The sequence below is a fragment of the Elaeis guineensis genome, chromosome 11 (assembly GCF_000442705.2).
Source record: "Elaeis guineensis isolate ETL-2024a chromosome 11, EG11, whole genome shotgun sequence".
In the NCBI taxonomy this organism is placed as follows: domain Eukaryota; kingdom Viridiplantae; phylum Streptophyta; class Magnoliopsida; order Arecales; family Arecaceae; genus Elaeis; species Elaeis guineensis.
The window spans coordinates 86,087,035-86,099,374 of NC_026003.2; the positions used below are offsets into that span (position 1 = coordinate 86,087,035).

The 12,340-nt window shown below is 35.8% G+C and overlaps 1 non-coding gene across 1 annotated transcript; it reads left to right on the plus strand.

Moving 5' to 3' along the window:
* The first annotated feature begins 11,430 nt into the window (after window positions 1–11,430).
* On the plus strand, window positions 11,431–11,536 carry LOC140852769 (small nucleolar RNA R71). The gene has a single exon (XR_012135667.1). It is a non-coding gene; the product is annotated as a small nucleolar RNA R71 (small nucleolar RNA).
* Window positions 11,537–12,340: the final 804 nt, after the last annotated feature.

A 12,340-nucleotide genomic window follows, 5' to 3' on the forward strand; every position in this document is an offset into this window, starting at 1 on the left:
GATACTCTCTTACCTTAAGGTTTGGGAGTGTTTGTTTTATGTCAAGCATCTGTAAACTGATTAGCTTGGATCTTGATCCTATATGCATTATTTGTAGGGTAACCTCAAAAAATCTAGGGGATATAACTTCTACCTTGCTAAAGAACATGAGTTGTTCGATATTTCTTTTAGAAAAGGAGTATCTTGGTGAAGGAACTGATGCCTTTAATGTAAAACTGATGAAGTTCGACAAGTAGAAGAATCGATACAATCTAGTAAACCTATAGAACCGGATTTGATTAGATCAAATCCAAAATCTACTGTAAAGTATGATTAAAGAGATCCGATAGAGTACCGCATCTGTCGGATAGATACTTCGGTATCTAGATCTGAGATGTGATCCTGTTGAACTCGATAAGAACAACAAAGATCTGTTCACCTACATGGATGTCATACAGAGGTCCGACTTCGATTAGTAACTTGGAGCTATAGAGTCCGAAATTGAGTCCATGAAGGTCAACGATGTATGGACACTTGTTGATCCACTCGAAAGGGTAAAGCCCATAAAGTGTAAGTAGATCTTCAATAGGATCAAAGTGATGCAGATGAAAAGGTAGAGACCTACAAAGTCCGTCTGGTTGCCTGATGATATTATCAACATTATGGTATTGACCATAATGAGATATTTTCTTCTATGGTAATACTAAATATTTTGGAGTTGGAACATGTATTTTAATAAGTGATCAAAATGCATAGCTTCATTGAGAACGAAGAAGAATCCTGTAAATATAAATAGATTAATAATTCTATGAGTGTATTTCTTATTTTGTATGTGAATAAATTTTTTTTAATCGAGAATGATATTCCTTACATTACAGGGAATAAAGATTGTGCTATTATCATTATTCTCCATAAAGAACTTGAGAAAAGCATCCCTCATCCTAGAGATGAAGATCTATAGAGATAGATCTAAGAGGCTGCTTGGGTTATCCCAGTCTAACATACATAGAGTGTTTATGACTAGAATTTATTCTATCATGTACACCATGTATGAGACTGGATATAGTATACTCACTAGAGTAGTGAGTGGATACTTGTAAGATCTAGATGAGAATCTCTGGAAAGTCATCCTTAAGTATTTGAGAAATACTAAGGATCGACGATTCAGTTATGGAGAATCTGACTTAAAACTTATAGAGTATGACTCAAGTTTTTAGTTGGACATAATAATACCAAGAACATGTTGGAACACATCTTTACCCTAATAATGGAGCAATCTACTAGAAATGTTCCAAGCAGAACAATACAGTCAATTCAATTTCTGAAGCAGAATGCATTGCAGCATTCGATGCTTGCAAAGAAGCTATGTGATTGTAGAGATCCATTAGCAAGCTAGGAGTGACACCCTCCAATGATAGTCTTGCTGTATTGTACAGCACCGAAGCTATAGCTCATATCAAAGAGCTGAAGTCCCATTAGCTTACCAAGCATTTTGCATAGCTACCACCTTATTCGAAAAATCTGTTAAGATGACGTCGAACTTTAGAAGATCGACGGAAAGAAGAATCTGACCAACCCATTTACTAAAGTCTTGGTATCTAGGAGTTCTGAGATGATAAATCGAAGATGAATATATGATACTATACTGATTGGCTTTAGTCTAAGTGGGAGTTGTTATGAATTGTATCCTAAAGCCAATCGTTTGACGATTGTGTTAATTATAAATATATATGAATTGATAAATAATAAAAGTTTTTTGATCTTTTTTATCATAAAGATACATCTTCTAACGAACTCCTATATTATGATGAAGTCCTTAGGACTACTTTGATCGATAAAAGAAGATTTATCACGTAGTTCTTAAACTAGTTCACAATCAAATGATATGCTATTACTAGAACAATAGCGATATCAAGTGTAGATCGTTGTGTGCCATATGCATTAATTATCTTCATAATCAAATGATGTGGAGATACTGATATGGTATGCAAGTGAGATGTAGGAGTACATCTCATTGAACGTGACCAACTGTGGAGTACTCTGCTGTCAAGAGTAGCTCATGAAGGATATGGGCATAAGTGTCTCTCCGACCTGAGATTACCACGATGACTTGCAAGCAACTCACTGTACTTTGATGCCAGACTAACTAAGTTTCAAATTCAATAATGAAAGATTTTTAGGTGCAGTCAAGTACTTATCAAGTCGGTGCATGAGTCAAGATGGGATTGATCCCTCTAAATTAGTAGGAGTTAATGTATCAATGTATTTTAATTTAGCAAAATCGAGATCCGAATAATCCATGTGATGGATCTAAAAGATTAAAATATAATATGGATGATTTATCTAAGATTGATAGTTAAATCTTAGATCATCCTTGAGTATTAAGATCAAAGAGATAAATTATATAGTAACCATATGCTAATAGGTTCTTGAAGTTGCTTCGCCTTCATTCGACCTATCTGGACATCAGATCATCATTACTAGATGGTTACATCGATTGATTCAGAAATTTATTCTTGTACTACTAACTTAGGTTCAAATTTATGGGGTCACACTCAAAAAAAATTTTTAATTAATCATGTGGCTGATCAATGATTGAGAATCATTCAAGGGCTTAATTATCAATTTGATTGATGATTAACTTTATGCAAAAATTACAATAAATTTATTCACCAAGTGTTAGTGAATTAATGAAGGATGAATTAGTAATTAGATTACTGATTAGCTCAATTTGATTGAGCAAAAAAGATTAAATAAAATCTAATTGAATTAGATTCAATTAGGTTTGACTCGATTAAGTTATGAGATGATCTAATCGCTAAGGAAGAATTATCTCTAATTTGATCAAGATTTTGGTTCAATCAATTTTTAATTTAATTAAAATTTGATTAAAAATTTATAAACCTAATTAAATTAGATTTTTTCTATTTTATTTGGGCTAAACTAGATGTGATTTGGTTTGAATTCAAATAAGGAAACAGAGAGTCCATAAGAGAATGGACTCTTCCTCCCTTGTGCACCAAATTTTGCATGCCATTCTTCCTCATGTACAAAATTGCTTTGCATGAGATTTTTTAATACCAAAGAGTCTTTTTCCTTCTCTATCTCACATCCAAATTTGGTTAAAATCTGATTTTATTTGGTATGTTCAAATCTGATTTGAATTGGATACCATATAGATAATGTTTGACATTATCTACAAAACCTTACCGCCAACTTATTTTTTTTTCTCCTTATGTGTGTGACATTTTGAGGAGATTTTTTATGAAAAATTAGTGAACTAATTTATCATGGAAAAATATGGGAAGGGGCATCTCATATTTTCATATTTTTTTGGGTGTGTTTTGGCATGGAATTGGGAGAGGGTGCGACATCTCTTGGAAGAGTTCAAGATCTCTTGGACTCTTCACCCAACTTATTACATACCAATAAAAAGAGGTTTGTTCTTCTCTTTTATGTATGTAAGAGGCTAAAGAAAAGGACTTTCATGGTGAAAAGTCCTTGGGCATGAATTCATGGCGTGAAAAGAGAAGGAGAGTCCTTTCTATTTGGGTGTGCGTAAAAACCTGAATTATAGATTTTTGATCCTAAGGATTTGGAAAGAGAAAATAAATTAAAGAGATTATTTTCTTCTCTATCTTTTTTTTACCTCTTCATCTCCTCCAAAAGTTCATTTTTAATATCTGAAAAGATTTCAGAGATTTAAAGAAAGGATCCAGATCAGTCAAGAAAAACGTCTTCGCGCGAACTAGCATTCTCGAGAAGACCGATCAGATTGGGACTTCGAGTGGACTTTTCGTAGAGACCGGATGTGTGTGCAGCTATAAAAAATCAGCAAGGATCATCTTTACCATGTCTCTCAGCAATGACGATTGTCCATCCGTGCTCAGGTGATATGCCTTGTCATGAGGCAATCAAAGATAATTAAATTGATCTTAATAATGTAGAAATGGTGAGACCAGATGTCGATCCACAGGGATCTTGGATAGGTATTGGTGAAATTAAAGTGTAATAGATGTAGTTTGAGAATTAAATATTGCTTTCCAAGAAATCTAAAGTTGATGCTAAATTACTTGGTAAAAATGATTAAATAAGAATAGGTCTCGAGAATCAAATTTCACTTTGTAAACAGATTTTAGATCCCTATTACGGTGCAACTTAGTAAATTTTGTGGTGCAAATTAGTATAGCTTATTTTTTCTCAAGTACGAACCGTATTCTTAAGTCACGGTTTGTCCTTTAGAAAAATATGTTATTTATCTTAATGTACAAATTAATTAAGAAAAATAATTGATTTAATTATTTAGAATAATTTATTTCCTATTGGTACACATCGTATCTTTGGATCACGACGTATTTTAAAGAGTATAAACTATTTCAATTAACCAAATCTAATTTTAAAATATAAAGAAACAATTTTGCACATTAAAAAAATAAATTATTTATTGATGTAAAATAAAAGAAATACAAAAGATAAGATATTGAAATAAATTTGTTACAATGTGTGTCCTTTTCGCGAGAAGAAGAGAATTAGCCGTACATGATGGAGATATTCATCTTCTTACTGACAGTAATTTTTGGATCAATGTTCTTCTTGATGCGAAGCTGCAACTTCTTTTGAAAGCTGATTGATGATGGAAGAAAGGATACGATGGTCAGCAAGGATTTGATGGAGGCGTGGAGAAGAGATAAAAAAATGGTAGCGAAAATAGTTTTAAGTGGAGAAGAAGGATGGTCGACTTACAGCCTCCCCCAAAAATATTTCCTATGCCTCTTTTTAAAGACTTCATAACGCGTGTTTATTCCGCATTTGTTCTACATCCGTTCTGCAGCTCCCGCATCTGTAGCTCCCGCATTGGTTACACCAGCTTACATATTCATTGCCAGCAGCCGCGTGAATGCCGTATTTGTTTGGTTCAGCAATCGTGTCCAACTCCCGTGGATTTTTAAACCATGCTCAGGCTTCCACGTTCAAACCTTCTGAAATCTCTTTGAAAGCTTTTTTTTTTTTTTTTTGCACTTTATCTGACCATTGGATCATGGTCAAGAACACTTTAGACTATTGGATGGTATTCAAGCAGGGGGCCACCACTAAAGTATATGGAAAAGAGGGATTGTGGCTGTCTGATCAAGTGTTCCTCACAACATGAGCCATTGGATAGCACATAATAGTTTAGCATGCCACTTCTCCTTTGAATGGATTAAATGCTATGGGCCCATGAGCATTTAATGCTCTTACATCCTCCTTCCAGAAAAAGCCTTGGTTCATTTGATATAATTTCTCATATGTCCTTTAACGAACCATTACACATCCATGTTATGCTCGTATTCGCATTAATCTTTTAATCTTCTACAAAATAAATTAAAAAATAATTAAATAAATTTAAATATTTTTAATAATTTAATTTAAATATTTATCATACTTCTCAATTTAAATTTTACTCATCCAAAATAGATAAATCAGAAATATGTACCAACTTATTCTTGAATTAAAAGTTATCCTGGACAATTCTAAAATCAGTTGATATCCGGCCAGACTATCAAAGAGGTACTTCATCGGATTATCAATTATACCCATTTAATGGTCGAGTAAAGTCCATAAAAATTTTTAGAGTTTTTTCTTTCACCAACTTCCCACCTCACTCTTTAAGTCTTCTAACTTATTGTGGGTTTGGTGTAATGTCATCATGCAGTTTAGTCTCCCCCCCTTTTTTTTTGATGTGTATAGTCAGTGCAATGTCCTAACCCCTTAAGCTTTCTAATTGATCCTTATAGCGAGTTTTAAGCCAATGACTCCCAAACCAGTTGGCTTTAGGGTATTAGGTGTAGAACACCCTCAGGCTTACTAACTCAAGTCAAAAAGGCTACAAGTTAAGACTGACTTCACAAGAGGTTCTTTCACATTCTCACCTTTTGACGCGAACCATAATGCTTACTTAGGCGAAAGGGTCCGGTTACTCAGTGAGAGATGCTGAAAACCTATTTTATTAATCTAAATAGACTGTAAGGTGGACTTTATGCATACTTTGATCTTTTCACTTATACCCTCATAAAGTAGATTCTTTATTGAGATCATTGGGCCGAAGGTTCTGGAATTACTCTAAAATTTGTTCTGATCTAAACCTTACCATTTATTGGACTTTTTTAATAATTTCTCCCTCAATATCTCTAAAATTATCTAAACCGTTAATCATTCATCAATTAGAATACCTGATTGGCTTCAAATCGAGATAAAATTTGGTACATAAACTGATTATGGTCATACTTGAGGACTTGATTAATTTAATTATTCTCTCTCTCCAAACTTTATTTCCATTGCCCCCAATGGATGAAGAAAATAACAAAGTAGAATAGAGAAAGAAATTACAAGGAAAGATACCACCTAGATTTGATGTGCTCGTTCATTGTCAGGTGAGGGGTTCTTCCTTTGTGGGCGTGATTGGTTCATGACTTCATCTGGGCTTTAGATGAGATGCTCCTCCCAACTTGGCTGATTACCTTTTTGAACTTTTCTATGAAAAGAAAAGAAGCTAGATAATCAAAAACTAAATAATAAAAAGAAATGCATAATTTGGGTTGCCTTCCAGGAGCGCTAAGTTTAAAGTCTTCAGCTAGACTGAATTGAGTATTATGGCGGTATTGGATCCACTAAATCAACAAATTCAATTAATTCTCCATCACTAATTCCATCTATGTAAGGTTTCAATCGCTGACCGTTCACTTTAAAGGTATTCCCTTGTTTGGGATTTTTAAGTTCTATAGCTCCATGAGGAAATACCTGAGTTACAATGAAAGGTCTGTCCCAACGTGAGCGAAGTTTTTTAGGAAACAGACGCAACCTAGAATTGAAGAGCCAAACTTTTTGATTTGGCTCGAACGTTTTTCATGCAATGAATTTATCGTGGTACGCTTTAGTTCGAGCCTTATAAATTTTGGCACTCTCATACGCTTCATTGCGTAGCTCTTCAAGTTCATTTAGTTGAAGTCTCCTATTGAAACCTGTATTTTTTATATCAAAGTTAAAATTGCCGTATGGCCCAAAATGCACGATGTTCCAATTCCACCGACAGATGACAAGCTTTTTCGAATACAAGTCGATAAGGAGACATTCCTATGGGTGTTTTAAAAGCAGTACGGTAAGCCCATAATGCATCATCTAAGCGTGCTGACCAGTCTTTTCTATCGGGTCTTATCATTTTTTCAAAAATATGCTTGATCTCCCTATTGGAGACCTCAACTTGGCCACTTGTCTGGGGGTGATAAGGTATGGCAACTTTATGAGTTATTCCATATTTTTTCATTAGCATGTCGAAGTGCTTATTTATGAAGTGTGTACCCCCATCACTAATTATGGCTCTTGGGCATCCAAATCGACTAAAGATGTTATGTTGAATGAACTTGATCACGATTTTGTGATCATTGGTTCGGGTTGCCATAGCCTCTACCCATTTTGATACGTAGTCCACTGCTACCAAAATATACTTGAATCCAAATGAGGAGGGAAAGGGTCCCATGAAATCAATTCTCCAAACATCAAAAATTTCTACTACAAGTATAGGGGATAGGGGCATCATATCTTTTCTCAAAATATTTTCTGTTTGCTGGCATCGCAGGCAATTACGACTGAATTCATGTGCATCTTTGAATAGTATCAGCCAATAAAATCCACTCTGCAACACCTTTGTTGCAGTTTTTCTTCCACTAAAATGTCCCCCACATGCTAGCGAGTGGCAGAAGTTAAGAATACTTTGGACTTCACACTCAGGGACACAACGTCGGATTACTTGATCTGGATAATATTTGAACAGCTTTGGTTCTTCCAAGAAATAGTACTTTACTTGGGAGAAAAATCTATTTTTCTCTTGTTGGGTCCAATATGATGGTATTTGTCCCACTGCCAAGTAATTGACTATATGAGCGAACCAAGGAAGACCAATGGAAGACATTGAAAAGAGTTGTTCATCCGGAAACCTATCTCTAATCATTTTTTTATTGTGTTCTATCAGGATCCTAGAAATATGATCTGCTACCAAATTTTCAGAGCCTTTTTTGTCTAAAATTTCTAAATCAAATTCTTGTAATAGAAGGATCCATCTAATCAGCTTAGGTTTTGTATCTTTTTTGGATAGCAGATGTTTCAGTGCTGCATGATCGGAGTATACTAGACCTTGGAGCCCAAAAGGTATGATCTAAATTTATCTAGGGCAAACACAACAGCAAGTAACTCCTTTTCAGTCGTGGTGTAATTCAATTGAGCATCTGAAAGAGTTTTACTTGCATAATAAATTACATGCGGTTTCTGATTAAATCTTTGCCCAAGGATTGCCCCTACAGCATAATCAGAAGCATCACACATGATTTCAAATGGTAGGGTCCAATCCAGAGATTTTATGATTGGTGCAGTGGTTAAGGCAGTTCTGAGTTTATTGTAAGCGGTTAGGCAATCTTCATTAAAATCAAAAGAATTTTCCTTAGCAAGTAAGTTGCACAAGGGTCGTGAGATCTTGCTAAAATCCTTAATGAAGCGCCTATAGAAACCTGCGTGGCCTAGGAAGGATCGCACTTGTTTAACCGAGGTTGGGGGAGGCAATTTCAAGATTACTTCAACCTTTGCTTTATCTACTTCAATCTCCCGCTTGGATACAATATGTCCAAGCACGATTCCTTTACGAACCATAAAATGGCTCTTCTCTCAACTTAAAACCAAATTTGTCTCTATACATCGTTGAAGAATCTTGGTTAGGTTTTGAAGACAATCATCAAAGGTAGAGCCAAATACTGAAAAATCATCCATGAAGATCTCTAAAAATTTATCGACCATATCAGAAAAGATGGCCAAAATGCACCGTTGAAAAGTGGCTGGTGCATTGCAGAGACCGAATGGCATATGTCTAAATGCAAATGTTCCATAAGGGCATGTGAAGGTAGTCTTTTCTTGATCAGCAGAAAATATCGGGATCTGGTTATATCCCGAATATTCATCTAGAAAATAGAAGAAACTTGGTCCTGCTAGCCGTTCTAAAATTTGATCAATAAAAGGCAAAGGAAAATGATCTTTCTAGTAACGACATTCAGCTTTCGGTGGTCCACACATACTTGCCAACCAGTTGTTGCACGAGTAGAAATTAACTCACCCTCATCATTCTCTATTATGGTAATACCTGACTTCTTAGGTACTACTTGGGTTGGACTAACCCACTGGATATCTGAAATTGGGTAGATAATTTCAGCATCTAGCCATTTCACTACTTTTTTTTCACGACTTCCCGCATATTCGGATTCAATCTTCGTTGCATGTCCCTATGTAGTTTTGCCTCAACCTCGCAATGAATATGATGCATGCAAATAGAAGGATCTATACCCTTCAAATCGGCAATTGACCACCCTATAGCCTCTTTATGCTTTTTGAGTACCCCGACAAGTTTGTCTTCCTGGTCGTTGGATAGGTCAGATGCAATGATCACTGGAAGGGTATCATTAGATCCAAGAAATGAATATTTCAGTGTGGCAGGAAGAGGCTTTAGCTTTAGAGTATGTGGTGCTTCTAAGGATGGTACCAGAGGGCTTGATTGAATTGGTAATTGTTCGTACTTTACAGTCCAAGGGGGATTGGTGCTAAAATTGGAGGTTCTAGCAAAGCATGTATTTCTTCAGTGTATCAATCAATATCAAAATTATCCATTCCAAAATGTGTTAGGCATGTCTGCAAAGGATCTGAGTTGAGCAAGGCAGGAGCTTTATCTTCTATAACTTCCTCTAACAAGTTGATCTCATTATGGTCGTACACAGGTGGTCCCAAAGATGCATTGAGAATATTCAACCTTAGCTTCTTATTTTCGAAAGATACATCCATAACTCCGGTCCTACAATTTATACAAGCATTAGCGGTTGTAAGAAGGGTCTACCTAGGATGATTGGTATTTCGTTGGTGTTGCTGCCAGATTCCATATCCAGCACAAGAAAGTCAACAGAAAAGTAAAATTCATCTACTTTCACCAATACGTCTTCCAGCATTCCACGGGTACCTTAATAGATCGGTCTGCTAGTTGTAAGGTCACTGTCGTGGGTTTTAACTCTCCAAATTCAAATAGATCATATACAGAGCTCGGGAGAAGGTTGACACTTGCACCCAAATCTAATAATGCTTTCTTAATCGTGAGGTTCCCTATGACATAAGAAATAATTGGGGTACCTGGATCTTTCAGTTTGGGTGGGACAATTTGCTGGAAAACTGAGCTGGTCTGCTCAGTTAGGTGGACTTTTCTTGGTTTTTGTGTCTTTGATTTTTGTTTCTGTGTACACAGATCCTTTAGAAATTTGGTATAGGTCGGAACTTGCTTAATGGCATCGAGAAGAGGTAAGTTTATCTGGACCTGTTTAAATAGTTCCAACATTCCATTCATTTTTATACTCTTCTTATCAAGAGGCAGAGAGGATTCTAAAGCACTGGAAAATGGAGCTTTAGGTGCAGGTGCTGGGTTAACAGGTTCTTTCCTCTCTTCAGATTTTTTCTTTTCTGTTGTAGCTGGAATTGGTTGCTCTTGTTGTTGGATTATTTTAGGTTGATTTAAGATTTTTTGCTTCTAAGGGTCATGATCGATTTGGCATGTTCGAAAAAAGTTTCAAGACCAATGGAGCTTTCAGTCATGTACTATCCTTTTGGGTTATTAATAGGCTGACTGGATAATTTACCTTCTTTCCTCCTACTGAAAGCTGTTGCTAGCTGACCTATCTGGGTCTCTAGCTTTGCTATTGATTGCGTATGGGAGTGAAGGAGTTGGGTATTCATTTCTAGTCCTTTAAGTGCTTGTAGTACCTTTTCTTTGAAAATCGAGCTATGAGTACTCAGAGTGGGTTGAGGAGGGTTCTGGTATTGTGGCTGGGATGGATGCCTAAAAGTTCATCCAGATAATCTGATTTTTGTTGCACCGGAGGAACCACTGGTTGTGATTTTCATGAGAAATTCGGATGGTTTCTCCATCCCAGATTGTACGTACTAGAATAGGAGTTGTTTCCTGGTCTATGAGTAGTTTGGGCTTGATGGACTTGTTCTTGTACATGTTCAGAAAACTGTGGTGCAACCGGACAATCATTCACACAATGAGTGGGGCTTAAATACAATGCACATATATCTTGTATCTGACGGGATGGAGAAGGTGACTGTTCTATACTTAATAATCAATCTAACTTTTGAGACAGTTCATCTACCTTATGATGGATATCTATGGCATTTTTACTTCATATATTCCACCTCTCTTTGGGTTTAACATGGGTTTATCTCTAATAGAGGCAGACATATGATGTAATGAATTTTCACTTAAAATTTCAAACAGTTGCCATGCCTCATCCTCACTTTTCAGCATGAATATCCCACCACATGATGCATCGATCATTTGTCGATGTCTTTCAGATAGCCCATCATAAAAATATTGGATTAACTGCCACTTGGGTACAGCATGGTGAAGATATTTTCTAATAAGGTCCTTTAATCTCTCCCATGTTTCATGAAACATTTCTTCATCTAATTGAGAAAAATTAGTTATGGCTTTTCTTATTTGATTAGTTTTTTCTATGGGAAAATATTTCTTGAGAAACTCTCCTTGCAGCTGGTCCCAGGTTGATATAGTCATGGAATCCAAAGTATGTAGCCAGTATTTGGCTTTGTCCTTAAGTGAGAAAGAAAATAATTTTAACCTAAGAGCATCATCGGAGAAGTTGTGAATTTTGACAGTTGAGCATATCTCAAGAAATTCTTCAAGATGTTTATAAGGGTCCTCATTACTAAGTCCATAAAATGAAGGTAACATTTGGATTATACTGGACTTAATTTCATATTGGGTGGCCTCCACAGGGGGCACTTGAATACAAGAAGAGTAGGTAAATATGGAAGGAGTAAAGTACTCCCAATTGCCTGGGTGGATCATTCTCCTAATTTCGGTCCATATTTTTACGTCTGTTGGCTCTAAAGGTTCTTTATATTTTGGATCAAAAGGTTGGATTTCTGATCGTAACGATCTACGGCCAAGCATACACCTTACAATTATACTTTAGAGCAAACATAAAAAATTTTAATTTTTATAATATATATATATATATTTATAATAAAGTGAGAAAAGAGTGAAGAAAATCTAAAGAGAAGAACCTAAGAATCTTAAATCTATGAAAAGGGAGAAATTAGTTAATGTTTAGATGTTAATTGCAATCAACTTAAACAAGCATAACTCTCTATCCTAGGGTTAACCTAGATCTAGATAGCTCCTAACTTCCAAGACCGTCTTTGAGCACTCCAAGCTCAAGACTGACTAACTGACTCGGCCAGGTAAGCGTAAGATGTGGGAGGTTCCCTGCTCGTTGCTTTCCTT